At 40.1% G+C, this 26,357-nt stretch overlaps 1 long non-coding RNA gene across 2 annotated transcripts in view; it reads right to left on the bottom strand.

The window, feature by feature from the left end:
- Window positions 1-26,357, bottom strand: part of LOC147346300 (uncharacterized) — a 452,766-nt gene that overhangs the window by 93,653 nt on the left and 332,756 nt on the right. Inside the window, exon 4 of one of the 2 annotated variants that reach the window (XR_015153522.1) lies at window positions 20,380-20,596. The exons of the other annotated variant lie outside the window; for it this stretch is intronic. This is a non-coding gene — a long non-coding RNA (uncharacterized LOC147346300). Of the gene's footprint in view, window positions 1-20,379; window positions 20,597-26,357 lie in introns of those variants that run through there. 2 annotated transcript variants of the gene reach the window in all.

Genomic DNA, 26,357 nt, shown 5'->3' on the forward strand with positions numbered 1-26,357 from the left:
TGCATCTTCTAGCTAACTTTGAAATGATAACTTGTACTTACATTTTTTGTGGTCCCATAGTTATGGCAGGTCTTATACTGGCTGGGTTTGAGGATTCTATTCCACTCCTCTTCTTTTAATAATATTGCAAAGAATCTGATCTCAATTCTTTTTTCTTGCTCATCTTTATGTGAACGAAAATGAAAAGGTTGGTTCTGGATAGCATTTCAAAATTCACAGGTACGTTGCTTCCTTTGGCGTCTCTGCAGTGTGATAAAGCACGGTGGCACACGTTTTGACCTGGTTTTTGCCTCTCCAACTCTAACCTGGACCTTCTCTCCCACACTGTCTCTGGGCCACTCAAATTCTATTCCCAGGAATTTCTCTTAGCGTGGGGCTTTGTCCAGCAAGGGAGCTTTTGCTGGTTCGTTCTGAGAATTCACAGGCAGGGGCTACACAAGCCCCTTACAACATTTCCAAGGCCTTCTTGCATTTATTCACTATGGAGTAGAGAAGCTTTCTCAAGTTCAGCCAATGTCCGCAAACTGGCCCTCTCAGTATTTCAGTGACTATCTGATGGCTATTCTAGCCTTGCCCCAGTGCTCTCCCCAGACAGATCCTGACACAATGCATGTCTTGTAGCTGTCACTCATTTGTCTCCAGGTGTTCAAATCTGGAAATTAATGAGGATATTTTATCACCTAGTTCTATTATATATGTTATCCATGGAGTTTTTTGATTGGCTCATCAAGTCTATTTCTACAAGGAGAGGAATTTTGGGAGATCCAAATTCTGCCTGTTACAAGAATCCTACATCAATTTTTTTTTCTTCTAAGCAAGATTATTGAGACATAATGTCCATACAATTTATATAGTATGTGTGCATGCTTGCTCAGCCACTTCAGTCATGTTCGACTCTTTTCGACCCTATGGACTATAGCCCACAAGGCTCTTCTATCCAAGGGATTCTCCAGGCAAGAATATTGGAGTGGGTTGCTGTGCCCTCCTCCAGGGGATCTTCCTGACCCAGGGATCAAACCCGTGCCTCCTGCATTGCAAGCACATACTTTACTGCTGAGCCCACATGGAAGACCTTATACAGTATATCAGTCTATATTTTTTTTAAAACAAATCCATGCAGTTACATAAGAACACCACAGTGAACATACCGAACAAATCCATCACTTCCAATGATTTCTTTATAAATGATTCCTTTCAGTCTTCCTATCCTAACACCGGCCTTTAACACTTCCATTTTCTTCCTCTATACATTTTTCTATTTTTAGCCTTTTGAATCTGAATTCTTTCACAGAGCAGAATGCAATTGAAACCCACCCCTGTTTCTGTTGGTGATGAATCCCTGGATCTTACAGGCAGGGCTTTCTCAGTGATTCTGCTCCTCCTCCAGTGTTTTGAACACTTAAAACAGTGTGTGCCCCCAAAAGTACAGAATTCTTACTCCAGGTGCAATGGATTTTCCACCCAGTGCCTTGGAGGGCTACAGGGTATACCACTTTTCCTGCAGCAGCTTGTGGGTTTTATTCCTCCATGGCAAACGAACCAAGTGAACTTCTGCTCCTCCTTCAGACCCATCGCTGCTGGAGGCTTTGTCCTGCCAACCCCCACTTTCAGTCTTGCTCATGAGGGCACTGATTTCTAGAACAGCCCATGGACAGGTGTGAATTTCCCTCGTGGATTAAGGTCCCAGGGGTTTTGAACCCTCAGGCCAGCCACACTCCACCTTTATCAAATAAAAAAAAAAATTTACTTGAATCTCTTGTTACAACTTGCATGGAGGCCCTGCCTTCTTCTGCCTGCCACAGAAAAAATTATACTCACATCAAAAATGATGTTTGTCCTTGGAGGAGCCCTTCTTTCTTAAAAATCAGGCTAGTTGGCCTAGCCTGATTTTTAAGAAAGAAGGGCTCCTCCAAGGACAAACATCATTTTTGATGTGAGTATAATTTTTGGCAAAACTAATACAATTATGTAAAGTTTAAAAATAAAAAAATAAATAAATAAAAATAAAAATAAATAAAAAATGAAAAAAAAAAAAATCAGGCTAGTTGGATGTACTACAATCTCAATTCTTTAATGGGTTCAAGAAATGTTATGATTTTGTACATAATCTGTTTGTGTGTGTGTATGTGTGGTTAGTTAGAGGCCAAGCTCTTTCTATATTCCTACTTCATAAAAGGCAGAAGTATCAATATTAAAAGTAAATCTATTTTTGGCTTACTCAGAGAGAATCAGCCTTTCCAGGGACATACCTGAGAATCACAATAAATAAAATGGAAACACTAAAAAGATCATCAAACTGAACTGCAGTTGAACACTGCGTGTGTGCATGCTAAGTCACTTCAGTCGTGCCCGACTGTTTGCAGCTCTACGGACCATAACCCACCAGGCTCCTCTGACCATGAGATCCTCCAGGCAAGAACACTAGAGTGGGTTGCCATGCCCTGCTCCAGGGCATCTTCCTGACCCAGGGATCGAACCTGTGCCTCTTATGTCTCCTGCGTTGGCAGGAGGGTTCTTTACCAGTAGTGCCACCAGCAGTTGAATATTAAGTTCAGTTCAATCTGAAGTGGCTGACAGTAAATATAATTCATAAACTATCACTACCCTACATACTAGCCATGTTTTGTGACTTTTTGCAATTATACAATTATCGAAGAGTGTCTCACAAACCCTGGCTTCTTGTAGATTCACTATTTTAATAGTCAAAACAATCTTGGTGTAAAACAATTTGTCAGCAAGAACATCTCTGCTTCTTCACTAAGAAAGGACACCACCACAAGAATCTATGATTATAATTACATAGCTTAGCCAAATTTAACCCTATTTAAAACCTGTATTTTAACTTAATTGCCCTACTAACTGCAATTTGTGTGTGTGTGTGTGTGTGTGTGTGTGTGTCAGTCGTATCTGACTTCTTTGTGACCCCCGTGGACTGTAGCCCACCAGACTCCTCTGACCATGGAGTTTTGCAGGCAAGAATAGAGGAGTGGGTTACCATATTCTATTCTAGGGCATCTTCCTGACCCAGGGATTGAACCTGCCTCTCTTACGTCTCCTGCATTAGCAGGCAGGTTCTTTACCACTGCACCACCGGGGAAGCCCTTACTTGGTCATAAATTCAGTTTTCTTATCAGTGTGGAGAAAGCGAGTTGCCAGCCATATAGTAAACAAAGAATGCTCTAGTGGCCATCAAGCCATCAGTCACAGCAGCCGGCCTGACCATGCATTCCGAGTGAATTCAGTACAGGAAAGAATGAAAGAAGTCAGGAAGGCCCTAGATACTTAAGGAGCATATCAGAGGAGTGATTTCGATAGCCTGTACTCTTACGTCTTCTCATAAACGAAAGAGCACTAAATTCATTCAAGATGTTGGGTTTTTTTTTAACTTAACAGCAATCTTTTGATGTTCTGAATACCTGTTTTTTATATATCTTAGCTCCTCCCTTACCTCTTGGGAACAGTCCCTCAGAGTTATCTGAACGGCTGTCTTCAGGGCATAAGTCCTCACCAAGGGTGCTGAATAAAACATAATTCTCGACTCCTTCAGTTCAGTTCACTCAGTCATGTCTGACTCTTTGCGACCCCACGAACCACAGCACGCCAGGCCTCCCTGTCATCACCAACTCCCGGAGTTTACCCAAACTCATGTCCATTGAGTCAGTGATGCCATCCAACCATCTCATCATTTGTCGTCCCCTTCTCCTCCTGCCCTCAATCTTTCCCAGCATCAGGGTCTTTTCAAATGAGTCAGGTCTTCGCATCAGGTGGCCGAAGTATTGCAGTTTCAGCTTCAACATCAGTCCTTCTAATGAACACCCAGGACTGATCTCCTTTAGGATGGACTGGTTGGATCACCTTGCAGTCCAAGGGACTCTCAAGAGTCTTCTCCAACACCACAGTTCAAAAGCATCAATTCTTCGGCACTCAGCTTTCTTTATAGTCCAACTCTTACATCCATACATGACTACTGGAAAAACCATAGCCTTGACTAGACGGACATTTGTTGGCAAAATAATGTCTCTGCTTTTGAATATGCTATCTAGGTTGGTCATAACTGTCCTTCCAAGGAGTAAGCGTCTTTTAATTTCATGGCTGCAGTAACCATCTTCAGTGATTTTGGAGCCCCAAAAAATAAAGTCTGACACTGTTTCCAATGTTTCCCCATCTACTTCCCATGAAGTGATGGGACCGTATGCCATGATCTTTGTTTTCTGAATGTTGAGCTTTAAGCCAACTTTTTCACTTTCCTCTTTCACTTTCATCAAGAGGCTTTTTAGTTCCTCTTCACTTTCTGCCATAAGGGTGGTGTCATCTGCATATCTGAGGTGATTGATATTTCTCCCGGGAATCTTGATTCCAGCTCGTGCATCTTCCAGCCCAGCGTTTCTCATCATGTACTTTGAATATCAGTTAAATAAGCAGGGTGACAATATACCACCTTGACGTACTCCTTTTCCTATTTGGAACCAGTCTGTTGTTCCATGTCCAATTCTAACTGTTGCCTCCTGACCTGCATATAGGTTTCTCAAGAGGCAGATCAGGTGGTCTGGTATTCCCATCTCCCTCAGAATTTTCCACAGTTTATTGTGATCCACACATTCAAAGGGTTTGGCATAGTCAATAAAGCAGAAATAGATGTTTTTCTGGAACTCTCTTGCTTTTTCCACGATCCAGCAGATGTTGGCAATTTGATCTCTGGTTCCTCTGCCTTTTCTAAAACCAGCTTGAACATTTGGAAGTTCACGGTTCCCATATTGCTGAAGCCTGGCTTGGAGAATTTTGAGCATTACTTGACTAGCGTGTGAGATGAGTGCAATTTGTGGTAGTTTGAGTATTCTTTGGCATTGCCTTTCTTTGGTATTGGAATGAAAACTGACCTTTTCCAGTCCTGTGGCCACTGCTGAGTTTTCCAAATTTGCTGGCATATTGAGTGCAGTACTTCCACAGCATCATCTTTTAGTATTTGAAATAGCTCCACTGGAATTCCATCACCTCCACTAGCTTTGTTCATAGTGATGCTTCCAAAGGGCCCACTTGAGTTCATATTCCCGGATGTCTGGCTCCAGGTGAATCATCACACCATCATAATTATCTCGGTCATGAAGATAATTATCTGGGTCGGGAAGATAATAGTTCTTCTGTGTATTCTTGCCACCTCTTCTTAATATCTTTTGCTTCTGTTAGGTCCATACCATTTCTGTCCTTTATTGAGCCCATCGTTGCATGAAATGTTCCCTTGGTATCTCTAATTTTCTTGATGAGATCTCTAGTCTTTTCCATTCTGTTGTTTTCCTCTATTTCTTTGCATTGATTGCTGAGGAAGGCTTTCTTATCTCTCCTTGCTATTCTTTGGAACTCTGCATTCAGATGCTTATATCTTTCCTTTTCTCCTTTGCTTTTCACTTCTCTTCTTTTCACAGCTATTTGTAAGGCCTCCTCAGACAGCCATTTTGCTTTTCTGCATTTCTTTTCCATAGGGATGGTCTTGATCCCTATCTCCTGTACAATGTCACGAACCTCCATTCATAGTTCATCAGGCACTCTATGCGATCTAGTCCCTTGCATCTATTTCTCACTTCCACTGTATAATCATAAGGGATTTGATTTAAGTCATACCTGAATGGTCCAGTGGTTTTCCCTACTTTCTTCAATTTCAGTCTGAATTTGGATAAAGAGTTCATGATCTGAGCCACAGTCAGCTCCTGGTCTTGTTTCTGCTGACTGTATACAGCTTCTCCATCTTTGGCAGCAAAGAATATAATCAGTCTGATTTCAGTGTTGGCCATCTGATGACGTCCATGTGTAGAGTCTTCTCTTGTGTTGTTGGAAGAAGGTGTTTGCTATGACCAGTGCATTCTCTTGACAAAACTCTATTAGCCTTTGCCCTGCTTCATTCCATAACCCAAGGCCAAATTTGCCTGTTACTCCAGGTATTTCTTGACTTCCTACTTTTGTATTCCATTCCCCTATAACAAAAAGCACATCTTTTGGGGGCATTAGTTCTAGAAGGTCTTGTAGGTCTTCACAGAACTGTTCAACTTCAGCTTCTTCAGCATTACTGGTTGGGGCATAGACTTGGGATTACATGATATTGACTGGTTTGCCTTGGAAATGAACAGAGATCATTCTGTCATTTCGGAGATTGCATTCAAGTACTGCATTTCGGGCTCCTGTTGATTTGACTCCTTAGGTTGTACTTTTTGTTTTTTTCAGTTGACAACAGAAACAGATATAGCATAGTATCTGAACAAAAATATTACCTCAAGTTTCAGAAAATAGATACTAGCTTTACTTAAAATAAATCCCCTTTTTTCAAGGTGCCTCACATTTCAGATCACATATGTTCTCTCTTCAGTGAGGGGGCCTTATATCATTTGTTTTACTCTGTGCCAACATTGGACTTCATAAGCGATTGGGACCAAGAACTGGGAGTTCATTGAGAATCTGTCTCTCTCTCAGCTCTGCTTCTTTGGCAGACTCTCTTTCCTCTTTTTCTCTGGGACTAGTTTTCATTGCTTCACGATGAATGAACATTGTTAAATATTACCAGGACAGAGCCCAGAAGCTGGTATTTCCTGGGTTTGAGTGGACAACTGAGACGGGTCAGCAGCTGACCACTGGTTTACCATTTGTGGTCAACGTGTCAGGGTCAAGGTTAATGGTGGGTACTCGGTGGGGAGGGAGTGGGCAGATGTAACAAGATGCTTCCTGCATTTTGTGTTCCCTTTGACCACAGCTCCTTCTATGTATGCATCCCTGTGTGGTTATGGCACTGTGACCCTACAGATGAAATGATGTGCAGACATTAACTAGGCTTAGTGTGTTCATTGTGGCTTCTCCAGTGGCTCAGCAGTAAAGAATTCACCTGCCAATGCAGGAGACAAAGGTTTGAGCCCTGGGTCAGGAAGATCCCCGGGGAAAGGAAATGGCAACCCACTCCCGTATTCTTGTCTGGAGAATAGACAGAGGAGCCTGGTGGGCTATAGTCCACAGGGTCTCAAAAAGTCAGATTTGACTGAGCAACTAAAAACAAAACAACAAACAACGTGATTATTTGGTATTATCTCCCCTTCCTTTTGCAGAAAACTTTCTGTTTCCCTGGAAAACTATGCCTTGTCTATAGAACACCCTTCTCAGTGATCAGATAGTCGTGTTGTTTTTGTTCACTGTTCCTTTGTCACAGCTGTGTAAACTGTAGGCAACTGTTAGTGAACTATTTGACTCCCTTCACCCTACGGAAAATCCAGTTTTGTCTCCGTTTCCAATTCGTTTCAACTTTCCTTTATTCCACACAAATGTGTGCTCCTTTGACCTTTCCTTGAACAGGTTAAACATTTTTCTGGGCTCCTTCATATCCTGAGTAAAAGATCATGTCACAGGAGTAAAATATTTTTATATCTGTACATGTCAAGGTTTTGTCTTTTTCTGAATTCTTTGTCATCAATATCACTATTCTGAGCTTTTTTCTTTTTAACTTGGGTCAGCCTTACAGTAATCTCAAAATTTTTATATATCAGAAGATTTTTTTACCTTAAAGAATGTACTACTTTTTAGTATGTAGGTCAAAATTCAAGAAACCTTTAATACAATTAGAACTGAAAACACTGAGGTTGTCTGTGGCTCCAATTCTTTGCTGGGATTATGGCTAGTGATGTATGCATCCTAAGGGCCTTGTAGCTTTCACTGATGTATTCCTGGGCCCTCAGTAGATCATAACATGTGCTCTACAAGTGTTTGGTAAGTTTAATAGTGAATATAAACTTTAAAGGTAGCTTTCTGACTACGTACACTTTTGAAAATATTTTTTAAAGGTCAATTAAATTAAAATGTTCAAGACTACTTTTATCACATTATGGCCCATGATGGAGAAGGGGGCAGGCAGAACAAATACAGTGAATTCAATGAAGAATAATTATATAAAGCAACATTTACTTAAAAATAAAAACGAAAACTTTGAGAAAAGTCAGAACAACCTTAATCCCAGGTGGCAGAATGTAGGGAGAAACAGCAAATCTTGTAAAAACAAATACTTTGCTAGTGTTTTCTCACTATTGAGACAGAACTACGGGATTCAAAAGACAAGAATGTTCAGAATTCCTCGTGGGAGGGAAGGGGAAAGGGGAAAGATGGTATCATCTTTCATTTTGTCTTGGTATTTTTTTATGTTCAATACTGTCTGTCTATTCTCAGAGGAAGAGATGATTGGCTACATCACCAACTCAATGGACATGAACTTGAGCAGTCTCTGGGAGACAGTGTAGGAAAAGGAAGCCTGGCATGCTGCAGTCCATGGGGTCGCAAAGAGTTAGACACAATTTACCGAATGAAAAACAAATTTTCAACTGCTGTATTCCGTTCTATTTTTTTCCCAAGTAATATTTCAAAATTAAACCCTGAACTTATTTTCTTTCCTTTTAGAGAAATCTTCTGCTCAGTTTCTCCCAAGAGGGATGAGTAGGCTCAGGGAAAATGGAAAGATATAAAGCTGGCAGACTGTTCTCCTGTCAAGATAATTCTATCACAGAGACTATGGTTAATTTTACAGTGTAAAAAATCCTTGTTTATTGTAGAAAATCAACAGAGATTTATTGTAGTAAATCAAAAGAGATACATTTTTTGAATATTTATAGTGTTATCACTTTGAACAAAACATTCTTTTGGAACCTAACATTGTCACTAAGAAAGCGTCTGTCCAACTGATTATGTGAATAAAGAGGAGAAAGAAGAGGAGGAGGTGGAAAAGGAGTAACAGTCTTTTTGAAAAAAATTTTTAAATTGTAAACTGCCTCAAAAATGACACTGGACTAATTAAAATGATCTTTGGACTAATTATTACCCTATTTATATATTTCATCGAAAATAAACCAAAACTGGGGAGGTGCTATTCCTCTAAAGATGATATTAAAGATAGTTTTCAGCAACTGGTGAATCATGACTCTCATACAGATATAAAAATGAACATATGTTAAAGGTTTTATTTTACTCATCTGATATGACAGAACCAAGTAGATATTATTACTGATTCAAAGGAAAAGTCAAAACAGCACACGATGATGTGGAGTTTAAAAAAAGTCAAGGTTACTTGCAAATGTGGGCAAAACTGGATTTTCTAGAAGGGAGGAAATCAATTACAATCACTACCAAAGAGAATAGCCTTCACATATCTGTTAGTTACCTATAATAAATAAATAATTGCAAAGTAGTTCGAAGACAATGAACAGGACCAGAATAACCAGGAAAGGTACACTGTAGACACTGCATAGTTTTTCTACAGGCAGTGTTGGTGGCTCAGTCGCGCCTGACTCTTTGTGACCCCGTGGATTGTAGCCTGCCAGGCTCCTCTGTCCATGGGATCTTCCAGGCAACAATGCTGGAGTGGGTGGCCATTTCCTTCTCCAGGAGAGCTTCCTGACCAGGGATCAAACCTCAGTCTCCCGCAGGGCAGGCCGATTCTTTACCATCTGAGCCACCAAGGAAGCCCATTTTCTCCAGACACACATACACTAAGAAACTTCTACAGTGACTTCCCATAAAGTAATGCCACAAGGAGAGGCCTGTGATACCTAACCATCACTGAGAAGTGTTGTTATGCTTCTGACAACGGGAGACCACCTCCTCTAAAACTGCTCCATTTCAGACACACTATTCTCCCTTCATATGTATCTTTCTCTCAAAGTGCAGTCAGCTCCATCTGATATTGACAGATACTGCCCCTTGCAGTCAGCCCCTTACAACCACTCTGCTGATACATTGTCTCTTAAGCACAGCACACTGTAGTTTATCTTCTAAATGATGAAAAACGTAGCTATCTGTCTTGATTCATTTGGTCCCTATGTTTGTATCCCTCTTTCTCAGTATTTTAGCAAAGCAACTCAACACAGACTTAGGCTTTTCATTCTCATTTTTCATTCTAGCTATCATTATCCTTACATATTAGACAATTATGAGCACTCTGGTTTGTGATAAGTTTCTTTTCATCATTAGTTTCCATTCTAATATTCCTCCACAATTACAGTTAAGTATTAACTTGTGGATCATAACATAAGGCCAGTGAAACAGGTATCATCCAAGCTGGATGGAATTAGTGATGTAAATAATATACCTTTTTGGATGATACTCATGTTGCTAGCCTCCTCCCTACAAAGTAATTCCATCATTTGGTGTTTCCCTAGACACTCAGCCTCAAGACCCCTTCTTATACTGCTGTTACTGCTAAGCCACTTCAGTCGTGTCCGACTCTGCCCACCAGGCTCCGCTGTCCCTGGGATTCTCCAGGCAAGAACACTGGAGTGGGTTGCCATTTCCTTCTCCAGTGCACGAAAGTGAAAAGTGAAAGTGAAGTCTCTCAGTCGTGTCCGACTCTTCACGATGCCATGGACTCCAGCCTACCAGGCTCCTCTGTCCATGGGATTTTCCAGGCAAGAGTACTGGAGTGGCAGTCCTTAAAAGTTTGGCATTTTCCTTCTTCCTTTCTGTTTTTCCTATCTTCCTTTCCCTTCCTTCTTCAAACATTTAAAAGGATGTGAAAAGTGCTAAAACAGCTACATAGAAAAGACGATAAAGTACCAAGTTCCAGAGCTACTGAGCCAGTGAAGACAACAGACATGCCCAAAATAATTAGAATTATCCCGCAGTGACAGACTTCCCTGGTGGATCAAATGGCAAAGAAGCCACCTGCAATTATACTAGAAAGTTTAAAATGTTCTGCCAGGGCCCAGAAGAGACAGTGTTTAAAACATTTTGGATCTGCCAGGGAAAATCTTGATGTCTTTATCTGCACTGTGAAATTAAATTTCTAAAACATCATTGGTTTGAGGGTGTTGCCTTTTTTAAGAAAAAAAAAAAAAAAACTTTAAAAAAATGTACTTATGCATTTGGCTGCACTGGGTCTTGGTTGAGGCACACTGGATCTCTGATCTTCGTTGAGGCATGCAGGCTCTTCAGTTGCAGCACACGAGGTCTTTTATTCATGACATCTGAGGTCCTTAGTTGAGGCATACGAACTCTTAGTCGCAGCATATAGGTTCTAGTTCCCTGACCAGGATGGAACCTGGCCTCTACACTGGGAGTGCAGGGTCTTAGCCACTGGACCACCAGGGAAGTCCCTGTATCTTTCGTCTTAATTTTCCTCCAACCCGCCATCTTTTTTCTCCCTGCGTTAGCCGTGTCTTTTATTGTCTATGCTCTGATGTTTTGATATCTGGGGCCTTGCTGACGCTGGAGGGGCTGTCCTTCTTAAGCACAGTCAACCCCTAGAGACAGGAAACAACTCACTGAGTGTGAAGTGTGCACTTTTCGAATACAAACCAACCAACCCAGAACCCCTCTATCAGATTCTCACATGCTGGCCCATTATCCACCCCAGGGCCACTTGCCGGACAACTTGGAACCAGACCCGACGCCTTAGAGCCCACCGAAATTATTCAAACTAGCAGTCCTAAACCTGCCCACCTTGCCTGCATATCCTTCTGAAAAAAAAAAAAAACACACAATACAGGGTCTTACTCACCATTTCTGCCTCTCTGGGTGGTTCCCATGGCTGGATGTGCCCAAATCTCTAGTCTATGAGCCACAAACAACTTTTCAATAACAGTTATTTCTTAAATCTGTTGGTCTTACTAAAACTTCAACTTGTCTTTTAATACATTATATTTTAAAACACTTTGAAGCTCTCATTCTCCCTCCCTCTCTTACTTCCTGTCCTCTCCGTTTTACTTTGCTAGTACAGACTGATTTTTTTTTTCTACTCTATTATCGAAAAATTTTCTCTCTTCTGACACAAACAATTCTTGTCAACAGCTTCTCCCATAAGAGTGCTCTACTCTTTACACCATTTGGTAGAGCAACAACAACAAAAAATGATTTTTAAGCTTAATTTGCTCAACTTTAAAAGATGGGCATCGTCAAAACATCTTCAAATAATAAATGCTGGAGTTGTCGCTGTTTAGTCGCTCAGTTGGGTGCGACTCTTGGTGACCCATGGTCTATAGCCTGCCAGGCTCCTCTGTCCATGCGATGTCCCAGGCAAGAATACTGGGTTAGTTGCCATTTCCTTTTCCAGGGGATCTTTCCAGCCCAGGTATCAAACCCACGTCTCCTGCATGGCAGGCAGATTTTTACCATTGAACCACGGAGGATGTGGTGAAAAGGGAACCCTCCTACACTGTTGGTGGGAATGGCATTTTGTATAGCCACTAAGGAGAACAGTATGGAAGTTCCTTAAAAAACTAAAAATACAGTTAGCATATGATCTAGCAATCCCACTTCTGGCATAGATCCAGAGAAAACTATAATTCAACAAGACACATGCACCCCAGTGTTCTCTGGAGCACTATTTACAATAGCCAAGGCAACCTAACTGCCCATCAACAGATGAATGGATAAGGAAAAGGTGGTGAGATAGATATACATATATATATTACCCAGCCATAAAAAGAATGAAATAATGCCATTTGTAGTAACACAGTATGATAATCTCTAGATCCATCTAAGTAAAGTAAACCAGACAGAAAAACAAATATTATATGATATTGTTTATACATAGAATCTAAAAGTATGATACAAATAAACTTATTTATGAACCAGAAATAGAATCACAAACACATGTATGATTACCAAAAGGGAAAGGTAGGGAGATAAATTAGGAGTTTGGGATTAAAATATACAGCTGCATATAAAAGAGATAAACAAAAAGGACCTATTGTACAGCACAGGGAACTATACTCAACCTCTTATAATAATTTAAAATGAAAAAAAATATATATATATATACATATATGTATATCTGAATTTGTACATATACATAAAAGAAAGTAGGGAAAACCACTAGACCATTCAGGTATGACCTAAGTCAAATCCCTTATGATTATACAGTGGAAGTGAGAAATAGATGCAAGGGCCTAGATCTGATAGATAGAGTGACTGATGAACTATGGAATGAGGTTCATCACATTGTACAGGAGACAGGGATCAAGACCATTCCCATAGAAAAGAAATGCAAAAAAGCAAAATGGCTGTCTGGGGAGGCCTTACAAATAGCTGTGAAAAGAAGAGAAGCGAAAAGCAAAGGAGAAAAGGAAAGATATAAGCATCTGAATGCAGAGTTCCAAAGAATAGCAAGAAGAGATAAGAAAGCCTTCTTCAGCAATCAATGCAAAGAAATAGAGGAAAACAACAGAATGGGAAAGACTAGAGATCTCTTCAAGAAAATCAGAGATACCAAAGGAAAATTTCATGCAAAGATGGGCTCGATAAAGAACAGAAATGGTATGGACCTAACAGAAGCAGAAGATATTAAGAAGAGGTGGCAAGAATACACAGAAGAACTATACAAAAAGATCTTCACGACCCAGATAATCATGATGGTGTGATCACTGACCTAGAGTCAGACATCCTGGAATGTGAAGTCAAGTGGGCCTTAGAAAGCATTACTAGGAACAAAGCTAGTGGAGGTGATGGAATTCCAGTTGAGCTATTCCAAATCCTGAAAGGTGATGCTGTGAAAGTGCTGCACTCAATATGCCAGCAAATTTGGAAAACTCAGCAGTGGCCACAGGACTGGAAAAGGTCAGTTTTCATTCCAATCCCAAAGAAAGGCAATGCCAAAGAATGCTCAAACTACCACACAATTGCACTCATCTCACACGCTAGTCAAGTAATGCTCAAAATTCTCCAAGCCAGGCTTCAGCAATACATGAACCATGAACTTCCTGATGTTCAAACTGGTTTTAGAAAAGGCAGAGGAACCAGAGATCAAATTGCCAACATCAGCTGGATCATGGAAAAAGCAAGAGAGTTCCAGAAAAACATCTATTTCTGCTTTATTGACTATGCCAAACCCTTTGACTGTGTGGATCACAATAAACTGTGGAAAATTCTGAAAGAGATGGGAATACCAGACCACCTGACCTGCCTCTTGAGAATTTTGTATGCAGGTCAGGAAGCAACAGTTAGAACTGGACATGGAACAACAGACTGGTTCCAAATAGGAAAAGGAGTACGTCAAGGTGGTATATTGTCACCCTGCTTATTTAACTTATATGCAGCGTACATCATGAGAAACGCTGGACTAGAAGAAACACAAGCTGGAATCAAGATTGCCAGGAGAAATATCAATCACCTCAGATATGCAGATGACACCACCCTTATGGCAGAAAGTGAAGAGGAACTCAAAAGTTTCTTGATGAAAGTGAAAGAGGAGAGTGAAAAAGTTGGCTTAAAGCTCAACATTGAGAAAACGAAGATCATGGCATCCGGTCCCATCACTTCATGGGAAATAGATGGGGAAACAGTGGAAACAGTGTCAGACTTTATTTTTCTGGGCTCCAAAATCACTGCAGATGGTGACTGCAGCCATGAAATTAAAAGATGCTTACTCCTTGGAAGGAAAGTTATGACCAACCTAGATAGCATATTCAAAAGCAGAGACATTACTTTGCCAACAAAGGTTCGTCGAGTCAAGGCTATGGTTTTTCCAGTGGTCATGTATGGATGTGAGAGTTGGACTGTGAAGAAGGCTGAGTGCCGAAGAATTGATGCTTTTGAACTGTACTGTTGGAGCAGACTCTTGAGAGTCCCTTGGACTGCAAGGAGATCCAACCAGTCCATTCTGAAGGAGATCAGCCCTGAGATTTCTTTGGAAGGAATGATGCTAAAGCTGAAACTCCAGTACTTTGGCCACCTCATGCGAAGAGTTGACTCACTGGAAAAACTCTGATGCTGGGAGGGATTGGGGGCAAGAGGAAAAGGGGACGACAGAGGATGAGATGGCTGGATGGCATCACTGACTCGATGGACGTGAGTCTCAGTGAACTCCGGGAGTTGGTGATGGACAGGGAGGCCTGGCGTGCTGTGATTCATGGAGTTGCAAAGAGTCAGACATGACTGAGCGACTGATCTGATCTGATATATATATGAATCACTTTGCTGTACATCTGAAACAAATGACATTGTAAATCAATTACATTCCAATAAAAATTTTTAAAAAGAGAAATGTCATTTGATTAAGCAGCTACTGTTCTGAAGCTGAAAATCATAAATGAACCAAAGATCCTAGTCTATTAAAGTAGACTGGAGAATACACGTGGAGATGAGCACGTACATACACATACACGCACAAACTAGGAGTGAGTCCCAGGTGGATATGAGGATGGGGTAAATGAGCTCAATCCCTTTAAATAAAGCAAATACAAAGATGAACTCTTGCCTTCCCCCTTAGTAGAATTTTGAGTCTGAAAAATCATGGTCTACTAAGAAAGGGAAAGACTGAAAACATCCATTTAGCTTCCATTCTATAACATTAGCTAAATACACCAAGTGTCTTATCAGAGATAGCTGCAAATTGAAATGAAAAAAAATAAAGCAAAAGAACTACAAAACAACAAGTAGGAAAAGAGACTGTCTTCTGAATTATATACAAACATACTCTCTGGATATCCCAGCATGCTCTTATTGAAAAATAGACACAGTCTAGCAATTGTGGAAGGAACTTATAAAGCCAAAAGATTTCTTGGACCTATCAGCATCAAAAGTTCAAGAGCCCTCCAGCTCCTCTAACAGGGCCTTATACAGAGCAGTGAACCTAGAAAACTTGGCAGATGCAAAGGATTCCATGGAGTTTCAGAAGCAACCGTAGGCAGACATATCTTCCCAGGGCAGCAGTTCATTAAGGTGTTTCATATTCCAAGAAAGTCAACTGAAAAATATCATGACTCCTCAAGTGAAACAAAAAGAATGTGAATATTAACCATCGTTAAAATAAAAAGAAACCCCCAATAGACCTTTATGATTAAACAGCCATTTGCAGATGGTGACTGCGGCCATGAAATTAAAAGACGTGTGCTCCTTGAAAGAAAAGCTATGACAAACCTAGACAGCAAATTAAAAAGTAAAGATATCACTTTGCCAACAAAGGTCCATCTAGTCAAAGCTATGGTTTTTCTATTAGTCATGCATGGTTTGAGAGTTGGACCATAAAGAAAGCTGAGCGCCCTAAAATCAATGCCTTAAAACTGTAGCGCTGGAGAAGGCCCTTGAGAGTCCCTTGGACTGCAAGGAGATCAAACCAGTCTGTCTTAAAGGAAATCAACCTTGAATACTCATTGGAAGGACTGATACTGAACTGATTGATCCACATCTAGGCCACCTGATGTGAAGAGCTGACTCACTGGGAACGACCCTAATGCTGGGAAAGACTGAGGGTAGGAGGTGAAGCAGGCGACAGAGGATGAGATGGTTGGATGGCATCACCAATTCAATGGACGTGAACTTGGGCAAACTCTGGGAGACGGTGAGGGACACTGAAGCCTGGTGTACTGCAGTCCCTGGGGTCATAAAGAGTTGGCCACAACATGGTGATTGAACAACGACTTCTTCACTGAATATAAACGTGAATTGTAAACTGGTGGCTTCCACAGGCTTGACGATTTTATCATACAAATTTATTAAAATAAAATCAGATTATTCAAATTTAGAAGAGGAAGACATTAACCAATATACCAAGTATGTCACGTTTCATATTTCTCTACATGTATTTGTCACAAGATTAGGTAAACAAATATTTCCTGAATTATCAACTAACAATCTAGTTCTCATACTAGGGTATCACAAAAGCACACTCACTCACCTACCCTAGCCCCTTTTATAACAGCTAAAGGAGTTCTTTTCTTTGACTATTCTCTTTAAGCACTCACAGGATGCCTACACCTGAGACCCTTCAGGTGGAGAGGGATTAAATTCACCCAGCAGATGTAGGGAGACTGCTCTGAATGTGTTCTCTCTAACCAGTCCACTCAGAATGGCTATAACTGACCATATAGTCAAACTATAGGTCTTGAATTCAAACTATAGGTCTTGAATTTCTTTCATCCTTTGCAACTATGAAAGAATTTATAATCTATTATTGATAAAATAATTTTAAGTTGACTTTTATCATTATTAAGCTTCTTAAATTGATAAATGAGTAAACAACTGTGTTATCTAATTCAAGAGATATCAGGATAACATGTTTCAACTGGTTGTTATGTCTTTGAAGTCATTCCTGCTAACTTTTCATTGTGAATTTTGGATACGGAGAAAAAGTTGAAAGAATAGCAGGATAACCACGAATGTACCCACCACTTCGATTCAATCTTTATTTACATACATGTCACCGTCCTTATCGTGTGTATGTACAACATATTTTTGATAGCCTATGTGAAAGCAAATTTTAGACATCATGATATTTTACACCTAAATAATTCCCATGCACCTTCTTAAAAAGCTATTTTTTTTTTTACTGCAATTCTATTATCATCTAAGAAAATGTTTTTCCTAATATGGCTCAGTGTCTATTATATATTTAAATTTCCTCAAACCCCAAATTCCATTCATAGCTCTTACACTTCTGCTGCATATGTAATTTTGCATAAAGCTATTTTATCTTTTATGGAGAAGGAAATGGCAACCCACTCCAGTATTTTTGTCTGGGAAATCCCATAGACAGAAGAGCCTGGCAGGCTACTGTCCATGAGGTCTCAAAGAGTCGGATATGACTTAGCTCTTAAACAACAACAATATATTTTATACTTTCTTTTTAAAACAAGGATTCAACCAGGGTTTACATACTGCATTTGGTTGCTGTATTTTTTAGTTTCTTTTACTCTAGCACAGCCACCCCAACTCCCTACCTTTTTAAGGAACATTGGAACATGCACATGGAACATTCTCTAGGGTAGATCACATGTTAAGCCACAAAAGAAGAAATAAATTTATGAGGAAAATGTCAAAAAAAAAAAAAAAAAGAATGACATTGATTTCTTGGAAGAGTTTAGGGCAAGTGTTCTTGTTCTTGAATTCTTAATCCCTTTATTTTCTGTCAACTGGAAATAAGGTCAACAGATTTATTTAGATTGAGGTAGTTTTGACAAGATTACTTCAAGAGTGATGCTGCACCATATACACTGCATAACAAGCTCACAGTTAGGAGAGGTGACCTAAGAGTTCCTTGTGAAGTTCCCCTGCCTCCTCTGCAGTTAAGTGCTCTGTGTAGTAAAGCTTGTGGCATGTAAATATCCTACCTTGAAACCACTTCTTCACTCCAGTAATCCTTCCTGGCCCATTGTCTCACTGAAGGGTGCATAATGTTGGTTTCTATTCTTCTGCATTTATCTGCTGGGGAAAAAAGACCTTCCTCTTATCCATTTGAACACAAATCTCTTTTCTCCCTCAAAGACAAAGTAAATGATTAATTCCTTCTCCTTCATTAGCAAATCTTCAGAGTAAAGATTTGGTAGAAGATTTACCTTCCAGGGTGGCAAATGAATTTTATTCTTTGATTATCACATTTGAGTTCATAAACTTTCATTTGCTCAATGCTTTAAAATCAATTAGACTCATTATTCTTTCTGATGTTCCAGTTACCCCAAAAGCGGCTAGTAGGAATACGTTCAAGCTCAATCTTTGAGTGCTTTCTTTCCTGAAAGGAGCTAGGTTCATCTGCCCCAGACTGAAAATCACCTATATTGCACATTATATTACATCAATTTATAAATTAAAAAAAAAAAAAAAAAACTGAAGTACAGAAAAGTTAAGTAATTTGAACAAGACTATAGAGAAAGTTGCATGGGAAGAAAAGGCCAGATTTAATTTTAGGCAGAGTGGTTTCATAACTCTTTTTTCCCTAAGAATAGGGATTACAAATCACTTTTTAGAATATGTATGTACTGAAAAGGAAAGGGTAAAACAGATGTATCTGATTTAGGAAACCGAATTATCAAACATATATATATATATATATATATAAGCTTTTAAAAATTTTATCTTTAAGGATATCAGGCACAAATTTGGAATAGTTAATATTCATCACACAGAGATATTAAAAAAAATTAAGTTTAAAATGATGGTGATAAAAGTCTAAACCAGAGAGAAAGAGGGAAACCAGAAAAGATCTTTTTAAAAAGAACTAGATAAAATGTAAAGACATTTAGCAATCAAAGAAGCTTGTGGATCATATCAGAGATAGTTTTGTGAGATGCACACAATATTCTGCAGCATCTTGCTGGGTGCGGTATTTGAGTGGAAAGATTGGCTGGGGAAGGAATTCTGCCTGGAGTTCTAGTTTTACCACTAACTGGCTGCTTGACTCTGAGCAAGTTACTTCAATTCTCTGTGCCTGAGTTCCCTGATCTGTAAAATGGTAAAATGATAGATTTATGTCACAGATTCATTGAGGAGTAGAACGAGTTAATATAGATGTAAAACCCTTAGAAGAGTAACCCGGTGTGTAGTAAATAAGAGTTAAGCTACAGCAACCCACTCCCGTATTCTTGCCTGGAGAATCCCATGCACAGAGGAGACTGGTGGGCTACAGTCCATACAGTTGCACAGAGTTGGACACAACTGAAGCAACTTAGCATGCAGGCATACCATTGTTTTTGGAATACATGCATTTTGTCAGGATGGCTACTCAACATTAAACTCACTTTCACCTTTGATTTCATGGTCCAGGGGTCTGTATCCTGCCAAACTTCTGCTGTGACTTGCTAAAGGAAAGTTGGGAAACTAAACAGAATAATAAAGAACATTATAGCAAGTACCCTCTGCTAAGGTCAGTTTGTCTCATTACTGAACATCTAACATGCCAGATCTTGGCTTTTTCCTCAACCAGAAAGTCCTCCTTTATTTTGCTTAGTTATAAGCTATCTATGTTTCAAGGTTTTGTTCAAGGCCCATGGCATTTTCTATGATTTTACTGCCCTGGTGATCACACTTCCCTACAATGTTTACTATCTTGGAAATTGGTTTATGTGGTCGAGAATTTAGTAACATTCTCTTCTAGTCTTTTGTCATCTCTTTTTGCCCATGTATGTCTTTCTGCTACTGTTTCATGTATATATGTGTGTGTGTGTGTGTGTGTGTGTGTGTGTGTTGTATACACCCTCCGCATCCAGACAATAAACTCTGTGAGGTCGGAGACTCTTTAAACTTGTTTATGGTCCCTACAGCAGGGGTGAAATGCCACATTCATGTAGGTATTTAGGGTAAATGATTTTTCTTTTTCCCGAGATCGAACAGAATCACAAAAAGCTTGGAAACCTGGTACTCAGTCTCACCAGTGTCCTTCTTTAGACCAAGCTCATCCCCTTTGCAGGCTTTCCTGGTGGCTCAGGCGGCAAATGGAGAAGGCAATGGCACCCCACTCCAGTATTCTTGCCTGGAAAATCCCATGGGCAGAGGAGCCTGGTGGGCTGCAGTCCATGGGGTTGCTAGGAGTCAGACATGACTGAGCGACTTCACTTTCACTTTTCACTTTCATGTGCTGGAGAAGGAAATGGCAACCCACTTCAGTGTTCTTGCCTGGAGAATCCCAGAGACAGGGGAGCCTGGTGGGCTGCCGTCTATGGGATCACACAGAGTCGGACACGACTGGAGCGACTTAGCAGCAGCAGCAGCAGCAGGTGGTAAAGAATCTGCCTGCAATGCAGGAGACCAGAGTTCAATCCCTGGGTCCGGAAGATCCCCTGGAGAAGGGACTGGTTCACCCGCTTTGCAGTTCAGGATGTATGAGATGTGAAGCTGAGAGATGCATTTGCTTCCTGAAAATCTGGTCTGAGATTCTCTGTAAAATCAACAGGGTGATGATGGTCAATATCATATCTGCTTTGTGATACCATGGAGGAGAGTTTCTTCATTTCTGAACCTGACTTACAGTATCATTTGAGAACTAACTCACTATCTCATTCTTCTAAGGACAATGGGTCATCCTGGATCTGCAAAATGGGTTAGATATTCCAGATCTCATTTCTTGAAGACTGAAGCTCTTGTCCTCCAGACGTCTCCTTTTGGCTCCCTAACAATAAAAGAGGACTTTCGGACATAGGATTTTATGTTGTGGTTGCAGTTATTGTTTAAGCATAAACGTTTTAGCAATCATAGTGTGTTTTTTAAAAAAAATTAGGAGAACATAAGTCAAACTCAGATTTTGTAGTGTTACTGACTAGTGTAAGTTGTACCAGCCAACTCTGCCCAAATGGCCATTTAAGAGAAAGAAAAAACGTGTGTGTGTATGGGTGGGTAGGTGGGTGGGTGTATGTCCTTAGATGGGGTGGGGGGAGGTGTACCAAAACTCAGAACTCGGCACATCGAGTTAGCAAGGGTGGCAGGCTTAACTTCAGTGTACCAGGTTTCTCAAGTCTGTGTCCCAGTGCCAGCTCTGAGCAGATGTGATCCTTAAATAAAATGAAAGGCTGTAAGCCAGAAGCAAAATGGAACAGATTTGCCAGCTGTGAGCACAGTGTTTATAGGTTGAACTTGGGACCCAAACCATTATGTAGTATAATTTATGACAACTCAAGAAAATATGTTTTGACAAACAAAGGTCTTATTTAAAAATCAGCAGGTGCATATAAGATATCTTTCCTCAGCAGAGTGCAAACATTCTGCAATGCTTTTTCCCCCTCTCCGAACAATCTCAAAGTTTAGATCTGGTCCGAGTAGACAATGGTTTTCTTTACTATGAACAGGCAGAGACTAAGGAAAATAGATAAGCAGATATATATATATATATATATATATATAATATTATATAAGCATAATTATATACATAAGTTTTTGAGTGTGTGTATATATACACACTCACACATACATATATGTGGTATCCTTTCCTACGAACAGGCAGAGACTAAGAAACATAGACAAAGATATATGTATTATATATAATATTACATAAGCACAATTATATACATATGTTGGTGTGTATACTTTCATATATATATAATCTATAAATTCCATCTTCATGGGCACCACAAGCATTAGTCGCTCAGTCATGTCTGACTCTTTGTGACCCCATGGACTGTAGCCCACGACTCCTCTGTCCATGAAATTCTCTAGACAAGAATACTGGAGTGGGTTCCCATTTCCTTCTCCAGGAGATCATCCTGACCCAGGGATCAAACCCAAGTCTCCTGCATTGCAGGCAGATTCTTTACTGTCTGAGCCACATGGACACCACAACCTGATTTTAGGTGACACCAGGGAGAATAGTAAGAATTAAAACCTTGTTGATTACTTGCTATTGTCCTTGGTTGTAAATCATTTGCCAGTTCAAATAAGTAGAATATATTGAAGCACCTGATCTGGCTACCTCACCAACTGCTTTTTAAAAAGAATCTGCAGGGCTTCCCTGGTGGATCAGCAGTAAAGAATCCACCTGCCAATGCAGGAGACATGGGTTTGCTCCCTAGTCTGGGAATATCGTACATGTCATGGAGCAACTAAAAAGCCCGTACGCCACAGCTATTGAGCCTGTGCTCTAGAGCCCGAGAACAGCAACTACTGAGCTCTTGTGCTACAACTACTGGAGCTCAAGTGTCTTAGAGCCCGAGCTCTAGAATCCAGTGCAACAGAACCCACTGTCATGAGAAGGCAGAACACTGCAGGGATGCCCCCACTTACCAAAACCAGAGAAAGGCCCACAAAGCGAGCACAGCCAAAAATAAACAAAATAAAACCAAAAGAAGTCGTAAGTTGTTCTTGTTATAATTTTGACCTTAGGGGTGAGTCTATATAGCAAAACTGAAAACAGATCTTTGAGCAATGATGAATGATACTGATAATTTTCATCAATTATTTGGGCCGCTCATGTATTGGCAAACTTGTATCTGGTATATTAAAACTGGTCCTTAGAGGGAAGATGTTTAGGAAACAACACGATTGTATTTCTTGCACACTATGATGTTACTATCGAGGGAAGCATTAGAAATACAAAGATTTATGAGATGGCTACCTTCCTTTAAGTAGCTCAGAGTCTGCTGGGTTACTTGTGTAAGTCTTCCATACCATATTCCATATAGGCCCACGAGCAAATGTTTAGAGAAGTCATAGATATATTCAATTTAAAAACAGTCTAGTAACACTTTTAATTGTTCAGGGGCATGGATTAAAAACAAAAAGGAAATTTTATCACTGCACATAAAATTAAAAACAACTAATTTCTACACAGAGGTAAAAACGTCTTGCTGCTGCTGCTGCTGCTAAGTCCCTTCTGCTGCTAAGTCCCTTCAGTTGTGTCCAACTCTGTGAGACCCCATAGACGGCAACCCACCAGGCTCCCCCGTCCCTGGGATTCTCCAGGCAAGAACACTGGAGTGGGTTGCCATTTCCTTCTCCAATGCGTGAAAGTGAAAAGTGAAAGTGAAGTCACTCAGTAGTGTCCGACTCTCAGCGACCCCAGGGACTGCAGCCCACCAGGCTCCTCTGTCCATGGGATTTTCCAGGCAAGAGTACTGGAGTGGGTTGCCATTGCCTTCTCTAAAACATCTTGACAGGATACGAAAAATGCTTATTGCCATCTTTACTGTATCAGTAACTTGAGTGTGTCATTAAACAAATGAAGTGCTGGCTATATTTAAGCAGTGACTTAGGACCACCAGTTATGCCTGGTTAGGATCCATTTCTTCCATGTTGCCCAGACACATTTTCCTGTTGTTGTTGTTTAATTGATAAGTTGTATCCAATTCTTTGTGACCCCATGGACTGTAGTTGGCCAGGCTCCTCTGTCCATGGGACTTCCCAAGCAAGAACACTGGAGTGGGTTGCCATTTCCCTCTCCAGGGGATCTTCCCAACCCAGGGATCAAACCCACATTTCCTGCATTCACTGGCAGATTCTTTACCACTGAGACACCAGGGAAATCCCTGGCCATATTTAAGACAGTTAAAATTCAAAATACATTTCACCAAAACATTTTAATTCGTAATTCCTCACTCTCTTTTCTATGTAGTAGAAGTTCTATTGATTTCCTTCAAGAACTGAAGAAGTAGAAAACATAGTATTGGAGGATGCCTTTTTACCTTTTCATCAAGTAATACAGAATATAGAGACTTGAAATCCTAAAAATTAAAACAACTGCAATACTAAAAAGTTAAAAAAGTAACATTTAAATTTAAAAATAAAAATCAGGATAGACATATTTTCTGAAGAAGTATTTGATCCTTCACAGATAATTTCAAGTATTCACAGTGTAATAAGTTAATTATATTATATGTAGTAAGTTAATTATATATAAAAATAAGTTAATTAATTTATTATATGTAGTAAGTTAATTATATAATTAATTTTGTGAAGGGTAACAAAATACCCACCAGCAAAAAAGTGTTATATGATTTCCAAGTTCCAAGGCACTACTAAAGGCAAATATATACACATATTTCATGTATAGTTAATACTTTTAGTTGACATTATATTTTTTTTTAAGTTGTATACATCCCATAGGGTTCTAGGTCATAAGATAGGCAGGCTTTGAAAGAAGACGTAATCCATGTTATAAAGCAAAAGGTTTGAAACATTTTGCTCACAAACATTATCATGAGGATATTATATATATTTCAGCATATTACAAGAATCCATAGTTTAAAGATCAAGATTGTGGAATAAAAGAAAGTAGAGCTCATCCTTTCCCACAAACACATCAAAAATACATCTATATGTGGAACAATTCTGACGGAATACCTACTGACCGCCAGCAGATCTCATCCAGCCAAAGTTGCAAGAAAGATCACCATGCCACCAGGAAGGACAAAAGAAAATTAAAGAAAAAAACAAAAAAAGCATTGGGATAGGACCTGTGCCTCTGGGAGCAGTGAAAGAGGAAAGGTTCCGTCACTCTGGTTGGTGAGCTAAGCTGTATCCAACTCTTTGGGAACCCATGGACTGTAGCCTTCCAGGCTCCTCTGTCTGTGGGATTCTCCGGGAAAGAATACTGGAGGGGGTTGCCATTTCCTTCTTCGAGGGATCTTCCCAATCCAGGAATCGAACCCCGGCCTCTTGCACTGCAGGCAGATTCTTTACCAGCTGAGCCACGGGGGAGGCCCGCATAGGAAATGTCAGAGACCATGAGGAGTGTGCAGCAGGTGTAATAGAGAACAGCCAGCACAGCCGGTCCTGGCCAGCTCCCATACTGCCCAGCCCCAGACACAGGTCTGCTGGTGCACACAGGGATGCTGAAACTCTGGCTTCAGGGGCCAGATCCGGGAAGAGAACAGGGGTTGGCTGTGCAGAGACTGGCTGAAGGGACTGGAGTGTGGTCAGCCCCAACCTGAGACGCGTCCAGGACGGAGCCCAGGTCTGCCGTCACAGCCCCACTGTTAGTGCACTGCTGAAGGGAGAGGCAAGGCCTTACCAGGCGGCCTCATTCTCCACTTGCTCCACAGCTTCTCTTCTACAAATCTAGGAGGAGAGTTCGAGGAGGCGGAGCTGAAATCTCAGCCGTGTCCCAGCGGAAGTGGACCAGTGTGCATTTACTCCATCAGCAGCTTCCTAAGCTCAGCACCTGTGGGACATCTGCTGCACTTCTCTGACACTAACAATGAAATACCAGAAGGAGAAAGCAAAAAAAAAAAAAAATCCCTTTTAAAATCACACCAAAAAAAAAAAAGCTTGAGAATAAATCTAACCAAGGAGATAAAACACTTGTATGCTAAGAACTATAAAACACTGATTAAAGAAATTATGAAGATGATTCAATGAAATGGAAAGATATTCCTTGCTCTTGAACTGGAAGAATTAACACTGTTAAAATGGCTATACTATCCAAAGCACTCTACAGATTTAATGCAAACCCTATCAAATCACCCATGAGTTTTCCACAAAACTAAAACAAATAATCCTAAAATTTATATGAAACCATAAAAGATGTAGAATTCCCACAGAAATTCTGTGGAAAAAGAAAAAAGCTGAAGGAATAACCCTCCCAGATTTCAGAAAATACTACAATGTTACAGTAATAAAAAATAGCAGGATAGTGGCACAAAAACAGACTTGCAGGTCAGTGGAACAAACAGAGAGCTCATAAATAGCCTACACACCTGCAGTAATTTAATCTTTGGCAAAGGGCACATGAATATACGATGGAGAAAATGCAATCTCTTCAGCTAATAGTGTTAGAAAAGTTGGACAGTCACATGTAAATCAATGAAGTTAGAACACTTGTTCACACCATACACAAAAGTAAAGAAAGAGTGGTTTAAGACTTAAATATAAGACATAACACTATAAAACTCCTAGAAGAGAACATGGGGAAAACATTCTGTGACATAAATCACAGCAATGTTTTCTTAGGTCAGTCTCCCATGTCATTAGAAATAAAAGCAAAGACAAACAAGCGGGAACTAATCAAAGCTTATGAGCTTTTGCAGAGAAAAAGAGAACATAAATAAAATGAAAAGACAAACTATGCAATGGGAAAAAATATTTGCAAACAATGTGACTAACAAGGGCTTAGTTTCCAAAACATACAAAAAGCCATACAACTCAATAACAACAACAAAACCAAATCAAGAAATGGGCAGAAGACCTCAATAGACACATTTCCCCAAAGAAGA

Source organism: Bos grunniens, chromosome 24 (genome assembly GCF_055505025.1).
Source record: "Bos grunniens cultivar Pamir isolate PY7600 chromosome 24, Bosgru_T2T1.0, whole genome shotgun sequence".
Taxonomy (NCBI): Eukaryota; Metazoa; Chordata; class Mammalia; order Artiodactyla; family Bovidae; genus Bos; species Bos grunniens.